Source organism: Lissotriton helveticus, chromosome 6 (genome assembly GCF_964261635.1).
Source record: "Lissotriton helveticus chromosome 6, aLisHel1.1, whole genome shotgun sequence".
NCBI lineage: Eukaryota > Metazoa > Chordata > Amphibia > Caudata > Salamandridae > Lissotriton > Lissotriton helveticus.
The window spans coordinates 976,936,101-976,961,620 of NC_136067.1; positions in this window are offsets into that span (position 1 = coordinate 976,936,101).

The window sequence follows — 25,520 nt, forward strand, 5'->3', positions numbered from 1 at the left end:
GTGCTTGGAGTGAAGGGCACAAGAACAGTCATTTTACCACCACTTCCTGGTCGTAAGGAAAACAGGTTTATCTCAATTGACAATGTCAAGATACACAGAGTGGCCGATTCTTCTTAGCATGACACCGGTTGTTTCCGGTCCTTCCATTGTGAGAAATTCAGTTTTGCCCACTGCTTCTAATCATGAAACTGAAGTGGCAATCGAGTTGCCCGCTATTTCCAGTCCTTTATTAAGTACTTTGCCCGGTACAGACCTTGCTGAAATAGGCTATGCTTACCCCACTGACTTGTCCATGCCTGACCTGCAAGCCCGTTTGGCCACAGAATCCAGATTTTCATTTGACACTGTTTCCAATGCCTCGAAGAAACCCTCACGTTTTGCAGTTTATGCCAGCTTATTTAAAAAAACATTTTTTAATTCCCCCTTGGACATATATTTGGCTGGTGCTTTTTTCAATTTACCTCGTTATGTCAATTGGGTTTGTGTTTTATTTTTTCCGACTTATGAGTGGACACTATGTCGAAGAAAGAACTTGCATTCGACATCTGACTGGAACTTTGGCCCCCCTTTCCTCATTGCATTCTGCGCACAGGTTGAAAAGAGACTTGACATTTGTTAACATCACTGCTTGGCCTGTCCTTGATGGGATAGTGTGGGATGCCGTTAGGTTTCAAATTCATGGACCTACATGAATGTTTCTTCTCTCTTTGCCCCTTTTAATTTGACTGACAAGCAGCGCTTGCTTTCCATGCGAGATGCTTCGTTTTCTATGTTGCATATTGAGAGATTGGAGTCCTTGCCTTTTTCTGTGGCAGAGGCCAACGATGCAACGTGGCTTATCCATGGTTTGATAACATTACCTTTTGCTTTGTATAAGTTTACAAATTGTATGAGATGTTGCCATAGGTCGCTATGAGCCCTTAGGTAGTGCGTTTCTCCATGAAGTCTGGTCCCTCCCTTTCACTTATAGATGTTTGAAAGATGGACAGGAGGTTTATCTGAATGGGGAGGAGTGTACAGAAACACCAGACCATTCGCTAATGTGTAGGCATATACAATTGCACGGTTCTTGTAACCAAGACCGGCCTAACTTAGCCTGTGTTTTAAAAGGGACTCCAGTTCCTGCAATCACCCCGACTTTTACCTTGTTGGGAAACGGAAGTTATTTGCTTTTAAATAATGAAGATTGTTGCGGGTTAATTAAAGGTGTAGCTTATGTGGTAACCGTAACTGAGCGTGTAGTTTGCTGCAGAAATGTCCTGTACCCACCCACGCATGAAAATAGGGCTGTTTCCATCTGGCCACGCATCCCAACCTTGAAAGCAGAATTCAGCGGCATGAGCAGAATAAGGGCTCTATTGTCCCAGAAAGAAGTGGCCTTGAGTTCGGCTAGGGAAACTTTCGTTCTTCACATAGCTAATACCCGTACCGAGGTTCAGGCCCTTTTAAATACTGATTTACCGTTGCATTTCAGCGAGATGATACATTCTATCTTTAACGCGTCCTCCACAACTGGGCTGGCACATCTTTTTAAGTCTGTTAGCAGTGGTCTTGTAACTTCATTTGAAAAAATCTTTGGAGTCATCCCTGCTTTCTTCCATTCCATTTTTTCGAGTTTGTTTGGTGGATTCCCGGTTATCCTGGCACTATCGGCAGCCGTTCTACTGGTTGTTTGCTTCTTTAAATATGGATGCCCCACATGTGGAAGGAGCCGCCCAGCCCCTCCTGGTGCTGTTTCGCAACCGGATGCTTGAATATTATGGCACGCTGCCGCTTGCGATTTTAAGCACGGCATATGGATTATCGTTTCGATTTTCCTACTTCACCTGTGCCCAGCCTGTGTTTCATTGCCTAAGCTGTGATTTTGACTGGGCCATTGATTTGTGTCTCTGCGGACCGGTTTCTCCTGAAGTCGACTTTAATCAGCTGATGAGTCCCATCGTTACTCACAAGTTGGTTTGTACTGGCGACAGGATTATGGCCTTAGAAGCGATGCATGGACTAATGGGTCCTTGGAACATTCTTACAGCAGCGCAAGATTTCTTGGCAATAAGCTTTCTTGAAAACCCACCGAGTTGTCCTCTGATGGTAATAGAGTCTCCAGTATTGGGAGAACACGTTTGTTCTTTTCCTCTTTTGAATTGGATGGCTGAACTGTTTTCGGATGAAGACGGTGATTTCCTGTTGGAGGCTGTTGCTGCATATTTTGCATATTCAGTCTTGCCTTGATGAACCTTATTGGTTTATGATGATGCCCCATTTTTTTGCATTTTTTTTCCACCTCCCAGTCCTATTGGCTTGAGTGCTGTTGAATTCTGAAATTGCCATTTTTTATATTTTGATTTGATTACTGTAGTTTTTTATAATTATAAGGTTGTTCATAGTTCTTGAACTCTGCTTTCATGAAGTTGCCCTTATCTTATCTTATCCGTCCTCGGATCATGGGGGGGGTGTCATATAGCTACTGTATATCTTTATAATGCGTTAAGTTAGCATTGGCTCATTACATGTTTAAACGCCATTTTTTCCTTTTGCTGCCTCTGCACACAACACTTAATTGTTGATTTAGCTTTCAACCTAGTAGTTCGTTGTGGTTTACATGAGAATAATATGTTATTACTCTGATATCAGCTTTGCTTAATAAACTATGTCTGTACAGAGAGTGCTGAAGCTTCAGGAATAACACGATACAGAATTGTTATGAGGTCTGATCTTCGCGCCTTCATAGACATAACATAAGTGCAGCTTCTGCCAACTTTGGGCTTTAGGCGGGTTTTATATTGCTTTGCTTGAAGCACACAATCACACTTGATGCTGTTCGCATGCAGAGAGAGCTGGTGTATGCTGATGTGATCTCTTCATTCTAGTATCCTGAGGTATGGGCCCGCCCTTCTAAAACCCAAAGAGACCTTCTTAGCTATTAATATAATATGTGTGTTAGGGAGGGTGAGAAATAAGTGTTGTTAACCCTTATTCATTACAGCATGTTAACATGCTGTCACCATTTGCTTTCTATGGACTAGTAACTATGCTGATAACTTTGCTTCTGATAATATGTTTCCTTGTATTATCTAAGATACTGGCATTAGTAAATAAATATTTCAAATGTGCACGTGTCCTCATTTACTCCACGTTCTGGTTTGAAATGATTGTATAACGAAAGAGTGCTCATGTGTTCCACGTAACCTGAGGTATTGTAAGCTCATGTTCTGGTTTTTCTAAACATTGGGAGTTTGTTATGACCAATGAGACACTGTAGCTAGCTCGGTAAGGGGTTTGTTGGGTACTAAGGTGAGTTTTGGGTCACCCTAATTCGCTGAGGTTCCAATCCTCTGTGCACAGTTCTGTGGGAGAACAGAAACCCTGCTACAATATACAATGAGCCAAAAAGCATAATCACACCGCAGAACACACATCTGTGACATCATTCCTCAAGCTTCACATGCACAATCTTTACACACAACCCTATTATCACTTTTGAGAACTCCTACAAGCCTGTTGCAACACTCATAATCTTCTGAACTGGGCCATAGATATCAGGGACATAAACTCGGCTTTGGTGGCTCAAGATTTCTTCCAGGTTATTCTAGATCATACCCATCAGAAAATCCTCTGATAAAGATAATTCTAAGATTTCTATTCATACTTGGTGGAATTTTGTATGTGATGAACATAGGATCTCTACTGCTGCCTCCTCTTCTATTCCCCTAAAAATTAAATCTGATCTTCTTTGGCTTCCTTTCACATCCTATCTATCTTCTAATTCTCCTTCTTGAATGCTTTATACTTTATTCCCACGTACATTTCTCCTTTGCTTTTCTTTTATTATTCTTTCCCTTCTCTCTCTTTTTCTTCTCTTTTCTCTTTTCATTCTTTTTGTTTTTTTTCTCCTCCTTTTTCCTATATCCTTCTTTCTCTGTCTACTATATCCCTCTTATCATTCTCATTAGTTTTTAGTACATGGGTTATGTATTCATTATTTATAAGTATTATTTGCCTGCTTTCCGAAACGTCATAACTTGTGTACTGTTATCTTTAAAATACTCAATAAAAATTTCTTAAACAAAAAAAAAAAGAAAATCCTCTGATTGCCTGATAGGGCTGGAGTATTTGAACCTCAGTCTGTTAGTGAAATCAACAAACATAATGCTCCACTAGTCGTATGTACCTTTAAGAAAGTGATACAGAGTACTTAAGAGGCTTCACAATGAAAACAGACAGAATGATGTTCTAACCATATAGGTTTATTTTTCTAGTTATTAGTCAATTATGAATCAGCAAATCTGAAAATAGTAACAAACAATCTGTAAAGAATTTAAAATATCCAATAATGTGTTTCTTAAAGAAACCCACATTGGCAAAATTAAAGATGAAAAAGAATCTGGAATTTTTAAAGAGGAAGGTGTCAGTATTGGGTGAACCTCAGTAGGAGTTCAGAGGAAACGAAAAAATGTTTAGCAAAAAGTTTTCCACTCAGGGGAAAACCCAACGAAAGGTCTGCTCTCTCCTAAGTCAGACTACGGTGTGACTGTAACTAACTATGGATCACTAATTAAAAGTCTAATTGAAGATTCCAGAACATCTATGTCCCACTACCACAGCCCAAAGCCAATCCATGGCAGCATTTGCTGAGAACCGGTAGACTCTCCAAGTTTCCACTCTCCCACAATTAGGTACACATCTGCTTGTCTTTGAGAGTTGCATGTACCTAGCATGCCGGGTACAGCAGGCCACTTTTATGTCATCCTTTCAAGTCTACTACCAGCTTTCTCTTCCCAGGCCTTACTATCTATCAGTCTAATACTTAACAATAACCCTTTCTCTAGATATGAGGAACCCAATAACACACCTGCGGGGGTTAAAGAGAAACACACTGGCAACCTTAAAGTTTGAAATACTCAATTTAGGCCAAGTGTAAAGCCACGCTAATTTGAGACTTAAAATGGAAGCATATTACAATACTATTAATATTTAGCAGTCAAATGATTATTATTAAAATAGAAATACATTCAGTATATACAGTTACACTGATTATAATTCAACTTAATATGACTTGTCAACAAACTTAGAATATGTGACCTAATACAATTCTTGTTAAAGTGGAACATGCAAATTATTGAAGTTAGACACACGTTAAATATATGAATCACAAGTACATGCATATAAATATTATATCGAAGCTGGAGCCTAAGTTTATGCAACTCTGCACTAAAATTACAAAAATCTAAATTGTAGAACCAATATATGCAATTTTAAAGATTTCAGGTAAGTAAAGTGATTAAAAGCACAAAATGTCACTCATGGTTATCTGGTTGTGCAAGACCAGATGAAAGTCACAGGTTCAGGTCAAAGAAAATGGAGTGTGTGACGTAAACAGGGACCAACTTAGTCCCACTGAAAGAGTTACCTTCTAAGTCGAGCACAAAAAAAACATTCCCACCATGTTCACCTCCAAACAGGACAACACACACATACAAATAATTACACAATTAACATAAATAATTGCTAAATCATTAATTAAAATGTATTAACTACTAGTTATGAAATCATCAATCAGAAACTGAATTACTTCCCACCATTTCCACCATTTTCACCTATAAACAGCATAACACATAAAAATATTTGCACAATTAATATAATTAATTGCCAATTAATTAAAATTATTAACAACTAATAATGAAATCATCAATTAGAAGCTAAATTCCTTCCACCATTTTCACCTATAAACAGAACAACACACACTTAAAAATAATTAAATAATTAACACAATTAATTGCCAGTTATTTATTTAAAATAAATTAACTAATTATTACATAATTGCTAATAAATGTATTTATACGTTTAACACTATAACATCTCAATTCAAAAATTATTAATAAACAAATATTATTCTATACATTTTATATAATTAAATTACTTCCCACCCTGTTCCCCTATCAACCCACTATGGAACTGAAATGCAAAATTCAACCAAAAAAATGTAATAACTACTAACATTTTTACACATATAATAGGAATAAAAATATATCTTATACCAAAAAAGCATGCATCACACACGTATATACTACATAGTAACATACAAAACATTAATTCAAAATCAATATTTTTAAAATTTTTGCAAACGATATTAAACACTTTGGTATTTTTTACATCTATATTTTTGCAAACGATATTAAACACTTATATTATTTTTTACATCAATATTACTTACCCAAAGTCGGTATTCTGCTCCACAATATTTTCTGTCGATATTCTTGAGCCACGATACTTTTGCAACGTTATTCAGGTGAAGCGATATTTGTGCTTTGATATTTAGGGGTCCATTAGGATGGCGGGCGGACTTTGCCCGCCCGCCACCCTAACGGAGATCAGGACTGCCCGCCATAAGGGCGGGGGTCCCGTTGTGGGTATTAGGATGCGCCCGCCACAGTGGCAGGCACATCCTATATGTTTTGCATTGTGGCGGGCGGTGCTCTCTGCACCGCCCGCCACAATGCAAAACATATGCTGATGCATTTCAAGATGCAAAGCGGCAGGCACCGCGCGGTGCCTGCCGCTTTGCATATGTACATGTGGGGGGGTACCATAGGTACCCCCCATGTGCCCCCCGACAGTGATGGCAACCTGGGGGCCCTGCAGGGAGGCCCCCGCAGCTATCTTCGCCTGCCTTTCCGTGCGGCATTGCCGCCGCGGAAAGGCCCCTACTTTGTGCCATGGTAATATGGCTGGCGGTGTCCATTGGACACCTCCACCATAATAATCTATTACCGCCGTGGTCGCAAGGCGACCGCGGCGGTAAAGCGGCGGACGGTCTTTCCGTCCCCCGCTGTCCCCTCCGCCATCCTAATCTGGCGGAGGGGAAAACAAGAGTGCTTGACGGGCGGATTGCCTCCGCCAGGGTGGCGGTGGCCACCGCCACCCTGGCGGAGGCAATCCGCCCGACATACTAATGGACCCCTATGTCTATGCACCAGCTTTATATGTGCTTAAGCTGTCTATTAGTTCCTCTCGAACTGTTGGTTACTCTACTATCACTGTGCATGTGTACCATTATCTATTGCTTCATATGTTCATTAAGTGACTGTTTGCCTGTATTCTTCCTCAATCATGTGTAGCGCTCTGACACCTTCGGGTCTAGCTGGTGCTATATAAAACGATATAAATAAATACTAAGCATGGGCGGATTTTGCGAATTGGCAATCCGCGAAATTGCGTATTTACGGATTCGCAATCCGCAAAATCTGCGAACTCTCGCGAATTATTTTTTTTTTGTGTTTGCAAGGATTTCTGCCAGTTCGCGAGGATTTTGTACCAGTTTGCAAACGCGAACTTACTTTTCGGGTAGCAACGGTCGCGAACATGTTGTTTCTACATCTGGTTCATCACAGCACCCTCTGTTTCACCACTGCCACCCTCTGGCTCACCCATGCCACCCTCTGGCTCACCCATGCCACCCTCTAGTTCATCACTGTAGATTATGGGTGGAAAAGCACACCTGCCCTGCCTCAACTGACATAAATGAATTAGGGGCTGATTAATGTGTTTCTGAATTTGAACTTCCTGGCTGGAACCTGCTTCCTTATCTGTAATTGCTTTTTCTGAGCCTGCTGTGAGGGTCAGAGCAGGGTCATAGAATAGTTGCAAGTAGGCAACTGAACTCTGAAGGGGCCCCTCAGGAAGCACTACAGGGAATGGTTACTAATGATAAGATTGAACTTTTGCACCTGCTGAGTGCTTTCAGTTTTGCAAAAATCCAAATATCCAGCAGCATCCACAAAAAGTAATCCTTCCAGGCACTACAGGGAATGGTTACTAATGATAAGATTGAACTTTTGCACCTGCTGAGTGCTTCCAGGTCAAGATCCAAATCAAAGTGACCAGCACATGAAGAAAGCACTGAGAGGAGCCTGCTGGACAGGAACAGGAAGTTGGAGACTGTGGGGCACTTCCTTCCTCCCACCTCCCCCCCCCCCAAAATGGACTCCTTGCAAAAAAAAAAGTGCAGGCAAATGTCAACCTGAGGAGTTATTCTGATAAAAATCATAATTTTCAAGGTTTATGCTGCCTGCTGGTGGATTTCTTGTGCGAAATTGCAAATTTTGCAATCTCGCAATTGCGAGATTGTCGCTGCCCGCCGCATCTACGTTTTCGCAAGTGTTTACTCCCGCGAAATTGTATAGTATTCTAGTTGGCAAGTGCGACCAAGCAAAAAAATCTGCTTTGCACGGATTTACGAATTTTTGCGAGAGTTCGCGGATTGCGAATTTACCGAAAATTCGCGAGCGGAACGGATTTTACGCCCATGCTTAATAAATACATAAAAATAATGCATGCTTTCATTCCATCATCCAAGCAGCACTCATGCTCTCATTCAAGCCGCCATATATTACTCATGCGCTCATTCAATCATCCATGCACCAAAACACACTCATTCAGTCATTCATACACACACTCATGCACTCATTTAGTCACCCATACACCACTTGTATACTCTTTCAATCAACCATGCATCACTCATGCATTTATTCAGTCATCCATGCACCACTCATACTCTCTTTCAGTCATCCATATGACAGTCATGAACTCATTAAATCATCCATATGACACTCATTCAATCAGCTATGCCCCACACATTCAGTCATCCCTGCGCCACTCATGCACTCATTCAATCATCTATGCACCACTGATGCATTCTTGCAGTCACACCTACAATACTCATGCACTCATTCAGTCACTCATGCACTCGTTCACTCACCCATATAGCACTCATGCACACAAACACTCACCCATACACACACTCATGTATTCATTCACCCATACATCACTCATGTACTCATTCACTCACCCATACACACACTCATGCACTCTTTCAATCATCCATACATCCATTCATGCATTAATTCAGTCTCCCATACTCTACTCAGGCACTTATCCAATCACCCATACACCCCTCATGCACTCAGTGTTTCTAATATATACACACACATAAAATGCATTTTTTTTAACCAAGAAAGTCAGTTCTGAATAGAAAATTTTTGGGGGGATCTGATTTCATTTTTTTATTTATATTTTAAATATTTTTTTGTAATTTTTACTATTTTTACAAAAATAAAATGACAAGGGGAAAAAATGTAAGTACAAACATATCAACAGTTAAAAAAACTGGAGAAAATAATCACAAAAACGTAATACGTGTGCTTCTCGGCAATGTCCAAAATAATGTCAACAGAACGCTCTCCAGCAGTAAGGGTGGCATTGCAGTTTTAATCAGTATGTACCAACACAGTGTTGAGGAGCGTTATTTATTGGCACCTCTGCACCTCAGATGTCAGTCTAGTTGCTGTGGAAGGAGCAAATGCTCTCGATGTACTTAGCTGGTCTCTCTGTCTCCCCTTTTGTGCCATTTTTTAAGTGGCTTTAGATGGATGTAATACCACAAGAGTAGTTTTTTGTAATACCACTTGAAAGAGTTTTGTTACAGAAAGAGTATTTCACTATCTTTGCACCAGTCTTCATCTCGCCAGAGGGGATTGTGAATAAATCTTGCTTCTTGGATGGTGGCCCTTTACCTTCAGGAGATTCCGCTTCTGTTCTTGCTCCTCAGTTGACCATGATGAAATTGTATTTTTGTAATAAACTACAAACTACACTCAAAAATGGTCTCTTTGTAAAATATCCCCACCAAAGCTCCAAAAGTGTTCCATTCTAAAGAGGAACAGTCAAGAAGGAAGAAACAGGTGGGAACTTTCTTTCAACAATAAAGAAAAAGTGACTCCTCCAATCAGATCTCTTTATTTCGAAGTCACATGATCTTTGCACATACAGGCATATTCGCGAACAACAAAGTCATCGTGGTGAACAACGTCATAGCGAATACGGGAATGTAGTTAAAAACTGTTCTATGATACAAGTAGTTGCATAAATACATGTTTCTACACTAGATGAATAAAGTACTGCCCTCAATCTGAAATTCCGACTATTTATAAGTCTATCAAACTTTTATAAAAAACACTATATTTGCAGTTAACTGTATCACCAGATACTACGTGTCGCAACATTCAGCTGCTATGTGGACAACGGCGCTTCGTCTCTTTAAACCCCCGGGTGGGCCAGGTCCCAGGGGCAATGTACAATTAACTAGCGGGACCCGTGGGGGTTCCAACAGCCCCGGGGACTGCCACTTTCCCGGGGCATTACTTATTTTAGGGTGGGGCCTTGCGGGACCCCCCACGCCCCGGGGACCGCCACCTCTCCAGAGCTTCATCAATAATGTGCAGGGGCACACAGCCCACCACAGCCCCGGGGACTGCCACTTCCCTGGGGCTTTATTTATTTTAGGCCGGGAGCCTCTTGGGCCCCCCCCAAGCCCCGGGACGCCACCTCCCCAGGGCTTCATGAAAATATGGGTGGCTCTTCTCATAGGCCTGCCAAGCCCCGGGGACTGCCACCTCCCTGGGGTTTTAAGAACTAATTAGTGTGGGGGGGCTCGAGCCCCCCTCACACTGTCCTAGGGACCACCACCTCCCCAGGGCACTCTGTATGGAAATATGGTAATCCGTTCTGGACCCCCGGGGACCACCAGCTCCCTGGGGCAATGTGCACATTTTTGGGAGAGGGGCCATGCGGCCCCCCTCCTGTAGCCCTCCATGGCCCTGGCGACTGCTTCCCCCCCCAGCAATGTCCCGAGGTGCCCAGCCCGGGGTCATTGCAGTTTGCAATGGCACGGTGGGAGAAAGACTGCCACCCTGTCATTGCAAACACTGCTTTGCATCATGAAAGCGAGAGCAGGAAACTTGCTCTCACTTCCATGAAGCAAAGCAGATTGCTTTTGGCATTTCAGCAGCTCCCCTTGTCCAAAAGCAATGCTGGCTCCAGCACGAGGCAGGGAGCCGGTGGGGCCATGGGGGCATTGGGCTCCCCCTTAGTCCTCAACGTAAGGCCCCAGGGAATGGGGTCTCCGGGGCCATAATTAGCCTCAGGAGGGGAGCCATATGGCCCCTTCCCAAAAAAAGAAAGCTGGCCAGGCTTTGGGGGATGGGGTACCCGGGGCCATAATTGGCCTCAGGAGGGGGGCCATGGGGCCCCCCTCCTAAATAAATTAAAAAAACAATCAAGGCTGGCCAGTCCCCGGGAGATGGGGTTCCCGGGGCATAATTGGCCTCAGGAGCGGTGCCACACAGCCTACCTCCAAAATGAAAAAGAAAGACTGGCTAGGCCCCAAGGGATGGGGTCCCCAGGGTTAGAAGTGGTCCAGGGAAGGAGAGCCATGTGGCCCCCTTCTGTAATAAAAAAATAAACAAGACCATGCCCCAGGGGATGGGGTCCCTGGGGCTAAAAGTGGTCCGGAAAAAGGGGGCCCCCTCCTTTTTATTTTAAATGGGTCAGGCCCTGGGGATGGGATCCCCAGGGCCCAAAAAGTATTAAAAGAAGGGGGCCACACAACCCTCCTTCTAAGAATACAAAAAAAGAAAATCCGGCATCTCACTGGAGGCCCCGCCCTCTCCCTGCACCACTCTATAAATGCACCCCCTGGTGCATTCTAAGTTGGGGGATTAAGTTCCCTTGAATCCTAAGGATCCCTGGGGGCCAACTAGCTCACCGGGTACCCCCAGTAAACCCCACACAGTGGGATTGGTAAGAGGTGCTCCGAGGTCGTGCCCCTTTTTACACCACTTTGCAAATGCACCAAATTGCTGGTGGGGTGAAGAGGTCCTCTTGCGTTCTGAGGACCTCAGGACTAAAGTTGACTTCATCCCCTGGGCAACAGTGTGCCAGGAGGCGCGTTTTCAGGGTGGTGTAAAAAGGGGGCATGGCCTCGGACCACTCTCAGCAATCCAGATTTGATGCAATATCAAGATCCAGACTGGTATACAGTGCATTCATTTATTTTTGTATTCTAATGTGTTTTTCTTTGACTTTATAAACAGCTCGTATTTGGGCCTGGAAGTGATACAAAACTCCATATTGAAAAAGCTGCGCCTGCGCAGAGAATCCCTGAAAATCATGAAGCCACTGTCATTGAACGGCTGCCAACACTCTTATACCTGCACATTGGACCTCATGAGAGGAAGCAAACGAACTGTATCAAATACAATTTATTCAAATTGCCTACCAATATTGCTGGGTGGAATAAATCATGAGAAAATAAATTATGGTCGGGAACCTGATCAATACAAGGCATTGAAGAATGATCTCATCTTAGTATGGTGTGATGACCTCTCCTCGTCTTTCTAAAAAATCACTGCAACATTTAGGGGTGGTACATCACCATGGAAATGATATAACCAAGGTAGGTTTAGTTAGAGATTTGTCCGACCTGTCCGAGTAGCTGGCCTGTCACTGACCCAACGTATGCTGAAGAATCAAGGTGTTGGTGGTGAAATTTTCGATTAACCAGTTGGGGTACCCAAATTTGCTAGAGAGGGGTGTGACTCCGGTGTTACACTTAGCTGAGGTCACCTGTCCTGAACTGCACCTGTCTTGCCCCGTGGGCACCTGATTAGTCGAGAGCCTGGTCTTTTGCCCCAGCCTGTGGCTAGGATTGGTCCTTGCCCCATTCTAGGTAAATATAATCCATGTGGTATGTCCTTGTGCTATTTCCCTTTCTCACCCTTCCCAGATACCAATGTCTAAAGGTGTTTCTGTGATTTCTTGCAAACTTTATATCTTATTAATCATATTTTTAGGTCTCGCCTAGACGAAAGCAAAAGCGAAAGCTTTTGCTGTCTAGGGAGACAACTTATGTTGCCGCTTTCTGGGGAATGAAGGGGAATGTGGACAGCAGAGTGTTACGAATTTCTTCTGGCGGAGATTGGACCTCGTGAGCGCGCACGTCGTCACTGACGCATGCCCACAAAGGCATCCACACACTGCATATATACACACACGCACCCCCCCTTAAACATACACACGCGCACACAGACAGACGCACGCACAAACACACTCAAACAGACACACACACACACGCGTACACCCCACCCCCACTCACCCCTCCTCTCACTCAACTTACCTGTTCTGGCGGTGCACGGCGGCGGCTCCTTCTCCCGGGTGGCGGTAGCGCTTTGCGGGGCTCTCTCACCACATGAGAGCCCCGCCTTCCCCATGCGCCCGGCCGCTCTTCACCCGGTCCCCCATCTCGGGACCGGGACTCAATGCGGAGCCTTCGTGGCTCCTCGGGCAGCTCTCTGTCTCTCGGCGCGATGGGGCGGGACTTCCGGTTGGGGCCGCATTGGCCGGCTTCCCAACCGCTTCCGGGGCAGCGCGGCGGCCCGGCACAGCCATGATGTTTTTTTTCTTTTTCTTTTTTTTTTTTTTTTTTTTTGTAAGAATTTTTATAGAGAGGAAGTTGCTGCAGAATATAGTGTTTCTTGTATGGCTGACTGCTCCTGGACCTTGCATGCTGGCAGGGTGATGATGTATGGGCTTTGTGGGGGTCTGTGATATTTTGTGCATTTATGTCTCTACCCGCTCGTTCCTTCCTGCAATACTGTGGTCTGCGTTCACAACCCCTCCTCAGGTAGTGCCCCCCCCCCCATAAAATAACCGCAATAAACAAAACAACGAGACGGTAGCTTTCTATGCCGTTATGAGTTGTCGTTTTCCCTCTGTCTCATTAATTGCCAAGTGCAGTTGCAGTACCATGCTGTTCTCATTGCTCTTTCATGCATTTTATAGTGCTTCGTGCCCATGCGTGGCAACCGGGTGCTTTATGTAGAATCAGCTATGGAGGTTTGTCAAACAAGTTGTTCTTTACAAGGCAAGACCGCGTGGGTGCTCGTGTTCGTTTCACACATGAGTAGCTTCCAGAAAGCCCTCTCCTAAATCTGTAAATTATCTGAAGTTATTGTACGGTTATGACACCCGTCAGCCTTTGGCTAGACTCCTGTTTCAAAACAGCTGTAAACTTTATGGAATGAAAAAGGTGTTCTAGTCGTCGCCTTGATATTTCCAGTTTCCTTCGCTGTGAAACTATGAATACAGACCTTGGCAAGGGCTGATGGGCCATAGAAAAAAAAATCAAACGGTGTGCTGAACCACGAAAATGCCATATACATAAGCCTAATACAAACTGAATATTTGCGGGGCCACACCGAGTGGCAGAAGCACGCCACAGAACACTTGTTATTATTTATAATAGTGGGAGGAAAGTGCTGATGAATGTTTTCATTTTAGCATTGCCGCCTTTATCAACTGAAAATAGCGAGCATCTGGCAAGTGCTATAATTATGTTGACTAGGTGTGATGGATTTAGCAGGGCGGCCCTGGTTTTTCACTAGCTGTTCAAGATAGATTAGGAGGGCGGGCCTGGAGCCAGAGCGCAGCATATAAAAATGTTCCTCCAGTCTCTGGGATAGAAGTGGTTGCTGCTGGACGCGGTGCTCTGCGAGGGCCGGGCTTTGAGCGCCTAGGCGTTTTTTCCTTCTATTACTTTTTAAGTTCCTTAAAGGCTTGAAGCACCGTGTGCCGGTGGTAAGAGCCTCCCATCTAAATTCGGGTACCGCTTATGTGCGCACATTAACTCTTTCCATGGCAGCAGTACTCTGAGCCTCACCCCCCCTCCCAAAACTTGTACCCCAGAGAATCTGGCGCAAATTCGAGTCGGCATTTAATTACTTAAAAGACTACATACAGCTTGTTACCTCATAGTAGATGGTGTAACCAGGCGATGGCTGGGCTTCAGTCTGTCTCACAACGGCCGCCGACACCTCGAGTGCGCTAACTGCGATTGTGAATAACTTGTTCTGCAAGTTGCTAAATGAACTAATTCTGACACTCAAACTCCCCTAAAGAGGTCAGTCTTGCTCTCTGTTTGCTTGGTGGCATGTGTGACTGGTATAAGAGTTATTTGTAGGTTTGCTTTTAGATCTTGTGGGCCTGATGAACAAAGGTTACATTCATAAACAAAATTTCCAATGCAATAGGTCTTGCATTTGCGAGAGTTTAAGCTATTAGCTTTGCAAATGACAATGCCGTTTATTTGTTTTACAAACCAAAACATAAATAAAAGACATTGTCATTTACAATGCCAAAAGCTCAACCTTACGTAAATGCGAGACCTATTGCATTGCAAATGCTTGTTACTTATGAAATTTATGGTCTCTGTAATTTGAATGAAGACTCACCTAAACTTGCATAGATAAAGCATTTAGAACTTTTTCTGAGTCTGTGGTTATTACAGGAAAGGTAAAATTATTCAAAATACTGCTTATTTATTCTAACACCCTTTCGATCCCTAGGACTTATAGCAAAGGTGACAATGAATGGTAAGTCATGTTTTACAGATATTAGTCCTAAAAGGACTCAAAGTACTGATAGGCGGTTAGTAGTAAAAAGCAGGACTACTAGTTCAAAGTGTGAATGTTTATGAGCCCAGGTGAGTATGGTAAATTGAGCTAGTGGTCCCTTGCGCTATCACTACAATACCCACAATGCCTCATTATGGGCTATTGATGGATGTGTATAAATATAAGAAGGGAAGAAAGACTCACTTGCCAGGTTTAATACCGTTGGTGTAGCTGTGTTCTCTGAATATAGAAGAACTTGTAAGGATTCACTTGAGTGTGGGATTATTTGCAGATACTATATATATATATATATATATATATATATATATATATATATATATATATATATATATATATATATATATATATATATTTACCTACTGGCGGTCGCCAGTAGGTGTATATATAGTTAGGATTTTTTCTCTATGGGATTTTTGAAAATTCTATGTCTAATAACTTTGGCGTTTGTGGACGGAATTGGCTGAAATTTGCAGGAAAATGGCACATTTTGTTTCTGAGCAGCCCTTGAAAATTTGGGGGGGGTTCGTCAAGGGGGGGCCGAGAAAAAAGGGGGGTCCCAAAACGTGTTTTTAACATTGAGTTTTCCATAGGGCGGTTGGCCTCACTTTTAGCCCGAACGGCTGAATGGATTTGCACGAAACTTGGCAAAATTGTAGGGACTGGTAGGCCGATGTGCCTTTTGTAGGTCTCAATATATGTGCTCCAGTGGATTTTGAGAAATTAACGTTTAAAAAAAGATATATATCTGTAACAGCGGACCAGGCAGCGTCCCAGGACGCGTACTTTTCGCGCAACGGAGCTTTGTGAAGCGAAGCTGATTGGTTCTCTGGCGTCTGTCAACATTCCAAAAAGTCCGTAGCGGCCGCCATCTTGTCTCTCGGTAGGATCGAGAGACAAGAGGAGGCCAAAACAAAGGGGGAAATAACCATAAGGGGGCATAGTAGATCCTCGCTGACCCCCTAGGTTTGATGTGGAGGTTTTAAAAGGGCCCCGCGGGGCAAAAAAAATAATAATAATAATAATCGAACGGCTGAATGGATTTGCACGAAACTTGGCAAAATATTAGGGACTGGTAGCCCGATGTGCCTTTGCTAGGTCTCAATATATGTGCTCCAGTGGATTTTGAGAAATTAACGTTCAAAAAAAGATATATATCTGTAACAGCGCTCCGCTTCGCGTAACGGAGGTTTGCGAAGCTGATTGGTCATTCTGTCACTGGGCTATAGTTGGGCTACATCTGGCTGATATTTGGGCTACATTTGTTTTTTTTGTGTGTCTGGCGGCCATCTTTGGGCTACATTGGGCTACATTGGGCTTCATTGGGCTACATTTGGGCTCCAACATATATATAGGCCAATGTAGCCCAATATATATTTTTCAAAGTTAATTTTCGTAAAAACCACTGGAGCATATATCTTGAGACATAGCAAAGGCACATCGGGCTACCAGTCCCTACAATTTTGCCAAGTTTCGTGGAAATCCATTCAGCCGTTCGAGCTAAAAGTGAGTCCAACCGCCCTATGGAAATGAAGGAAATGAATGGGTAATTTGTAATTAGCAAATAGCTAATCGCAAACTAGGAATGGTAAAGAATCGCTATTTATTCCTTAAAGTTCGCTATTTAGGAAATGCAAAAAACTTTGATGATACATATGGCGGTTCATCTCTAACAAGATAAGAAGCATAGGGATACATTTATGATGACTGGCGCATCACCAGGGATGTGTTAGTCATTCTGTGCCGCTGTTCCGTCACCTATGGTGTGCTGCATTTACAATGCGGCGCATCATGGGGCAAAAACAGCACAGATGCGTGATGTATCTGTGCCGTAAAGGTGGCGCATTGCTGGAGTTGTATCGCAAGTGTGATGAAGCTCCAGCAAGGGTCGGGGGTGCCCCTGTCGCAGGGTTTCTGTTCTCACACAGAACTGTGGACAGAGGATTGGAACCTCGGCGAATTAGGGTGTCCCAAAACTCACGTTAGTAATCAAAAACTCCTTAGCAAGCTAGGTACAGTGTCACATTGGATATAACAAACTCTCAATGTTTAGACAATCCAGAATATGAACTTATAGTACCTCAGGATACGTGGAACTCATGAACAGTCGGTCGTTATATATTTCTTAGAAACCAGAACATGGAGTTAAGAAGAACACATGTGTATTTGAAATGTTTATTTACTAATGCCGTCTTCTCAGGCGTAGTATCTTAGATAATACAAGTACACATATTATCAGTAGCAAAATTACCAGCATAGTTACTAGTACATAAAAAGCGAATGGTGATAGTATGTTAACATGCTGTAAATGAATAAGAGTTAGCAACACTTATAAGAAGCCGCTTGGCCGTGGAGGGAGTTACGGTGAGGCAGGGAGGCGGGGAGGGGGAGAAGCAGGGTGGAGAATACAAGTACACATATTATCAGTAGCAAAATTACCAGCATAGTTACTAGTACATAAAAAGCGAATGGTGACAGTATGTTAACATGCTGTAAATGAATAAGAGTTAGCAACACTTATAAGCAGCCGCGGGCCGTGGAGGGAGTTACGGTGGGGCAGGGAGGCGGGGAGGGGCAGGGTAGAGAGGGCTCCACCCTGCTTCTCCCCCTCCCCGCCTCCCTGCCTCACCGTAACTCCCTCCACGGCCCGCGGCTGCTTATATCTCACCCTCCCTAATACACATATTATATTATTTGCTAAGAAGGTCTCTTTGTGTTGGTTTAGGGCGTGCCCATACTTTAGTGTCTTAGATTTGAAGGAATCACATCAGCATACACCAGCTCTCTCTTCATGTGAACCGCATCAACTGTTGTGTATGTGTGTTCGGCAAAGCAATATAAAACCCGCCTCATGCCCAGAATTGGCAGAAGTTGCACTTATGTTATGAGTATGAAGTCGTGGAGATCAGACCTCATAACAATTCTGTATCGTGTTGTTCTTGAAACTTTAGCACTCGCTGTACAGATATAGTTTAACAAGCAAAGCAGATAGTAGAGCAATAACATATTATTCTCATGTAAACCACGATGAACTACTAGGTGGAAAGCTAAAGCAACAACTAAGTGTCGTGTGCAGAAGTTGCAAAAAAGGAAAAATGGCGTTTAAACCGGTAATGAGCCCATGCTAACTTAACACGGTGTAAAGATATCCAGGACCTAGATGAAACCTCCCCATGATCCGGAAACGAACTGAATAAGATAATAGAAGTGCCATCTCATGAGAGCAGATTGCAAGTTTATATGTGGACGGTCCGCAAGGTAAAGCATTAAAAACTAGGAAAATTTAATGCTAAAGAAAAATAAAACAGCCAAGTACTTTATCGAGTCTTAAGCCAATAGGCAAGGTAAATAATAAAAACTTGACAAATAAGTCAATGAATTGTCAATGAAATGCTAGTACTCAGCATATCAAACATGAAAAAGGTCTATGACATAACTGTGTATGCAAAATAAGCTGCAACAGCCTCCAATAGGAAGTCACCGTCTTCATCCGAAAACAGTTCAGCCATCCAATTTAAAAGCGGAAAAGAACATACGTGCTCTCCCAGCACCGGATCCTCTATCACCATCAGAGGACAGCTCGGTGGGTTTTCAAGAAAGCTCTGTTCCAAGAAAGACTGTGCTGCCGCCAATAAATTCCAGGGACCAATTAGTCCATGCATCAATGCCACAGCCATAATCCTTTCGCCAGGACAAACCAACTCGTGAGTAATGATAGGAGTCATCAGCTGATTAAAGTCGACGTCAGGAGAAACCGGTCCGCAGAGACACAAATCAATGGCCCAATCGAAATCACAGGTCAGGCAGTGAAATACAGGCTGGACACAGGTGAAGTAGGAGAATCGAAAAGATAATCCATATGCCGTGCTTAATATCGCCAACGGCATTGTGCCATAATATTCTAGCACGCGATTGCGGAACAGTGTCAGCAGCTGCAGGGTGGGAGGTTGCATAGGAGGGACATCCATATTTAAAAATGTAAAAAAGCACAAGAGCGTCCGCTGGTAATGCAAGTAAAAATGCCAATCCACGAAGCAGAGTGGAGAAAATAGAATGAAAGAAAGCAGGGATGACTCCAAAGATTTTCTCAAATGAAGTCACGAGACCACTGGTAACAACTTTAAAAAAGTGCGCCAGGGCCTTTGTGGAGGATGCGTTAAAGATAGTCCGAACCATCTTGCTGAAATTGAAAGGCAAATCTGAATTGAAAAGGGTCTGCACCTCTGTACGGGTGTTCGCTATGTGAAGCACGAAAGTTTCACGGGCCGAACTCAAGGCCACCTCTCTCTGAGACAAAAGAGCTCTTATTCTTGCCATGCCGTTGAAATCTCTCCCAAGGTTGGTATTTGTGGCCAGATTGAAAACTCCCTATGTTCATGTGTGGGAGAAAATAGAACATTTCTGCAGCAAATAACCCGTTCACTTACTGTTACGATAAAAGGAATACTTTTAATTAACTCAGAACAATCTTCATTATTGAGCATCAAATAACTACCATTTTCCAACAACTTGAACGTGGGGATGATAGCAGGAACTGGCGTGCCTTGCAACACGCAAGCCATATTTGGTCGGTGTTTGTTGCATGAACCGTGTAACTGTATGTGCCTACACATTAGTGAATGATCTGGCGTCTCAGTGCATTCCTCTCCATTCAGATAAACTTCTTGATCATCTTTGAAACATCTGTATGTGTATGGAAGCGACCAGACCTCATGAAGAAAAGCACTACCTAAAGGTTCATAACGACCTATTGGTATATATTTCATACAATTTGAAAACTTATATAAAGCAAAAGGCAGCGTTATTAAACCGTGGATAAGGCACGTTGCCAAAAAACCCGCAATCCTCTGCTGATGATGTCACTGAGCATGTCATGAATGATGTAATATGTGACATCATCAGCAGTGGATTACGGGTAATAGTATCTCTAGTTTACTCCCCTATAGCTGTCTTTCTTTTAACATAAGTGTCTGTTTCCTTCCCTTATACTTACTGTTTTTGGTTCGCTTCCGGTTCGCGTACCGGCGAGCGAACTGGGAAGCGAACTAAGAGAAATAGAGGTTGGCACAGTTCCAAATATTGTACCAATTTTTTAATAACGGGGAGGTAGTTCTGAAAAGAACTTTTTTTTTTTATTGTTTTTGTTGTTTTATATTTTTTTTATTATTTTTCAGAACATTTTTTTTACTTTTTTTGAATTTTTCTGAACAGTTTTATATTTTTTGGGGTTTTTCTTGGAGGGGGCAATGAAAACGATTCATTGTAAAGGGCTCAACAGGAGCAACAAAACAAAAAAAAGTATTTATTATTTTGGGCGTTTTGTACAAACTTGCATATGATAGTCAATAGCTCTGTTGATCAGAGTGATGCTTCTTTCTCCGTAGCAAATGAATCCATCGCAAAATACGCAGATGTGTTTTACTTCACCAAATCTCATTTGTATATTTGGCACCATCTCCCTGCCCTCTGGTCCCGTTACTTCCGGTACAACAGATCTTCTGGCCATAATAGGGAGATTATCTAGGTCGTTCCGAAACTGTGAAGCACTGTAGTTGTTAGGATGCCACCTAGTCATATGGCGATGCATTGTGTAGTTTCCGAAACTGTATTTTTTCTCGGTTCCTCTGGACAGTCTATCTTGACATATAAGGCAAGTTACGTATCTTGCATTTACTTTTTCTGACCTTTGGGAATTTTAAAAAATTGCCAAATGAAGTTTTCTTTCCGGTGAGACGTCCTGGGTTCCTCAGGCAAAAACTGCCTCTCTTCCTGCTCTTCCTCGTCTTCCTCTTCTTCCTCTTCTTGCTGAATTAGAACTTGAGCAGGTGGTCCACTCTTCCTTGGATGTGGTGGAGGTGGTGGGGAAGCACCAGCTGAAGCTACTAAAGAAGCCATTGCTCAGTGATCACAAAGGGTCTTTCTCTCACAATGATGAAAGTCAGAGTGAGGAAAGAAGGAGGGATTTTCATCATTTGGGAAAAACAAGAGTTCTCAACCAATCAAAAGTGTTCATTTTAGATTATATGACCTAGTCTTACATCATTAGGAAACCAAAAGTGAAATGAACCAATGAAAAGAGTTATTACCAAGTCACATGACTTGCTGTGTTTACGTTAAGCGCTTTGCAGGGCCTCCCGGTTTGCTTCCAGAAACCTGCGCTTTGCGACTCGCTTCGCGTACCAGTTCGCTAACGTAGCACGTCATATGACGTATCACGCGACAACGTGAAACGTCATGCGGACGGGAGGCGTCACGATGTTGTTTTCTAACGCGGCACTTGCGGTAAAGAAACGTTTACCGGCTCGCGGTCTATTTCGTGGCATCAAGGTCAGCTAACGGGAAGCTTCCCGATTCGCGAAGCGGGAACGAAGAAAAAAAAATATTAAAAAAAAAAATTATTCATAAACATATAAAATATATTTTTGGATTTAAAGAAGAATACATTTTACAGCTACAGATATTAGCTGTTAAAAAACCAATGAAATTCACTGAAAAAACCATAGGTTATAGACCATATATAGTTAGGAATTAGCATTTACAAAACCTTGAAAATTCACTGAAAAAACCATAGGTTATAGACCATATATAGTTAGGAATTAGCATTTAGAAAACCTTATTTTACTCACACAAAACCATTGAAATTCCATATATAGTTAGTTGCACTAACTATATATCGCGCACCCGCAATCCACTGCTGATGATGTCACATATTACATCATTCATGACATGGTCAGTGACATCACTGATGACATCACTGATGACATCATGACACACCAATACCAGTTACTACATACGCAGTCACTGATTCCTACGTCTACACACACATTCACTCATTCACCCATACAATAACTCATACATACAGTCACTTATTATTACAACACTATCATATGCACTCATACACCTATGCAGACAGTCACACACTGCCACTCATCCATGGAGTTACTCACACACCAAGTCAGTCCTGTAAAGAATCAATCACACTTCCATTTCTTCATCTATACAGTTAAACACAGAACACCATACTTCAGTGACATCACTGATGACATCACTAATGACATCTGAAATGACATCACTGATGACATCTCAAATGACATCACTGATGACATCATGACACACCAATACCAGTTACTACATACGCACTCACTGATTCTTACGTCTACACACACATTCACTCATACAATCACTCATACATACAGTCACTCATTATTACAACACTATCATATGCACTCATACACCTAGCGGTTATACGCCTCATGACGCGTCGCATAACCGTGACGTATCGGCTCTGCAGCGCAAACAAAACCCGTAACGTAAGCGTGCCGGAGCACGCTTACAGATATATATATTTTTTTTTAACCTTAATTAGACAAAATCCACACGTGCACATATCTTGAGGCCTTGCAAAGGCACATCAAACAAACAGTCCCTACAATTTTGCCAAGTTTGCTGGAAATCTATTCCCTTCATTTTTTTTTTTTTTTACTGTTTCTCTTGGTTTTCTCCTTGTTACGATTACCGGGACGCTACCCAATACGCGAACCGGACGCTCCAAAAACACAAGATGGCGGACTCCCGTTACGCTGCCGGTTAGCTGCCCGGTTCGCGTACCGGGAAGCGCCTCTACCGCGAAAAATCGCGGGGGACTTTAATATCCCCCTCATCAATCCTAGGGGGTCAGGAGGGGTTTACCTTGCCCCCTTTCCTTCATTTCCCCCTTCTTTTTTCACCACATCTTGTCTCTCGAACCTACCGAGAGACAAGATGGCGGCCGCTCCAGACTGTTTACAATGTTGACAGCTACGCTGCCGGTTAGCTGCTCGGTTAGCTGCCCGGTGAGCTGCCCGGTTCGCGTACCGGGACGCGCCTCTACGGCGTAAAATCGCAAAAAAAAATGTTTTTTTATTTTTTGCCCCACGGGGCACTTTAATATCCCCCTCATCAATCCTAGGGGGTCAGGAGGGGTCTACCTTGCCCCCTTTCCGTCATTTCCCCCTTCGTTTTTCACCACATCTTGTCTCTCGATCCTACCGAGAGACAAGATGGCGGCCGCTCCGGACTGTTTAGAATGTTGACAGACACCGGAGAGCCAATCAGCTTCACTTCGCGAAGTTCCGTTACGCGTCAGGTACGCGAACCGGGGCGCTAACCGGAGCGCTGTCACAGATATATATATTTTTTTTAAACGTTAATTTCTCGAAATCCACTGGAGCACATATATTGAAACATAGCAAAGGCACGTCGGGCAAACCATATCTACAATTTTGCCAAGTTTCATGTAAATCTATTCAGCCGTTCGAGCTAAAAGTGAGTCCAACCGCCCTATGGAAAAATGAATGGGAAAACGCGTTTTTGGACCCCCCTTTTTTCTCAGCCCCCCCTTGACGAAACCCCCCCAAATTTTTAGGGGCTGCTCAGAAACAAAATGTGCCATTGTCCTGAGAATTTCAGCCAATTCCGTCCTCAAACGCCAATGTTATTAGACATAGAAGTTTCAGAAATCCCATAGAGAAAAAATCCTAACTATATATACCCACTGGCTATCGCCAGTAGGTAATATACATATATAAACATATATAATCTGCATATCTATATAAATGCATGCATACATATACATATATGCATACATATGCATGCTATTTACATGAAAGTTTTAAAAACACTAATAAAAGCAAAGCTAAAAAGCCACCTCATTACAAACAGAATGGCTTTAACTTAAACGAGGGCGAGATCTATTGCATTTTCAATGCTTGTTTACTTTGGTTCTATCAAGAAGGCATTCAGATGTGTCACACATTTGCCATAAATTCTGAATGTTAGCACTCTAGTTGCTCATTAGATCACTGTAGTAAAGCTAGTGCTCACCAGGGAAGTCTGCTGCTAATCATGGTTTGCAGCCATTTTCCCGCATTTTTTATCCCGCAGACTTTCAGTCCGCATACCATTATCCCGCAAGGTCATTGACCTCGCATACCATTATCCCGCATTGTTTCAAAACGCATGTGCATTTATCGCGCATGCCTTTACAAAGAATTACGTTTTAAAGGCATGTATGGTAAATGCATTTGCGTTGTGAAAACCACGATGACGAGAGAGGTAAGTGGGTTTGTGTTCATTTTTTCGTGGGTTAGTGATTGTGTAGTGTAGTGTTGTGTAGTGTAGTGTTGTGTTAGTGTAGTGTAGAGTTGTGGTGGTTGTTTAGTGTAGGGTCATGCTGGGAGTAGTGTTTTAGGGTTTTGGGTAGTGTTGTAGTGTTTGCGTAGTGTAGGGTCATGCTGGGGGTAGTGTTTTAGGGTTTAGGGTAGTGTTGTAGTGTTTGTGTAGTGTAGAGTCATGCTGGGGGTAGTGTTTTAGGGTTTAGGGTAGTGTTGTACTGTTTGTGTAGTGTAGGGTCATGCTGGGGGTAGTGTTTTAGGGTTTAGGGTAGTTTAGTTGTTTAGTGTATGCTAAAGGCATATTCATTCTAAAAGTTTTCGTTATTTTAATTTGCGGCCTAATAGTACATGCAGGATTTTTTTTGCGGACTGATGGTATGCGGGATTTCATCATATATTCGCTAATCATACTTTCTATGGCAAAATGAACCCCCTCATTTTGTTCCTTTTTAAATTAAATGTTTTAAGAGTTACCACTTTATTCCAATCAAGATGGCTTCAGGTGTGCCATACCTTTGCAATAAGTAGGACTGTTAGCACTCTAGTTGTTCTTTAGAACACTCTGGGACATTCTGTCATTGGGCTATAGTTGGGCTACATCTGGCTGATATTTGGGCTACATTTGTTTTTTTTTGTCTCTGGTGGCCATCTTTGGGCTACATTGGGCTACATTGGGCTACATTGGGCTACATTTGGGCTCCAACATATATATAGCCCAATGTAGCCCAATATATATTTTTCAAAGTTAATTTCGTAAAAACCACAGGAGCATATATCTTGAGACATAGCAAAGGCACATCGGGCTACCAGTCCCTACAATTTTGCCAAGTTTGGTGTAAATCCATTCAGCCGTTCGGGCTAAAAGTGAGGCCAACCGCCCTATGGAAAATTGCATAGGAAAAACACGTTTTGGGACCCCCCTTTTTTCTTGGCCCCCCCTTGATGAAACCCCCCCAAATTTTCAGGGGCTGCTCAGAAACAAAATGTTCCATTTTCCTGAAAATTTCAGCCAATTCTGTCCTCAAACGCCAAAGTTATTCGACATAGAATTTTCAAAAATCCCATA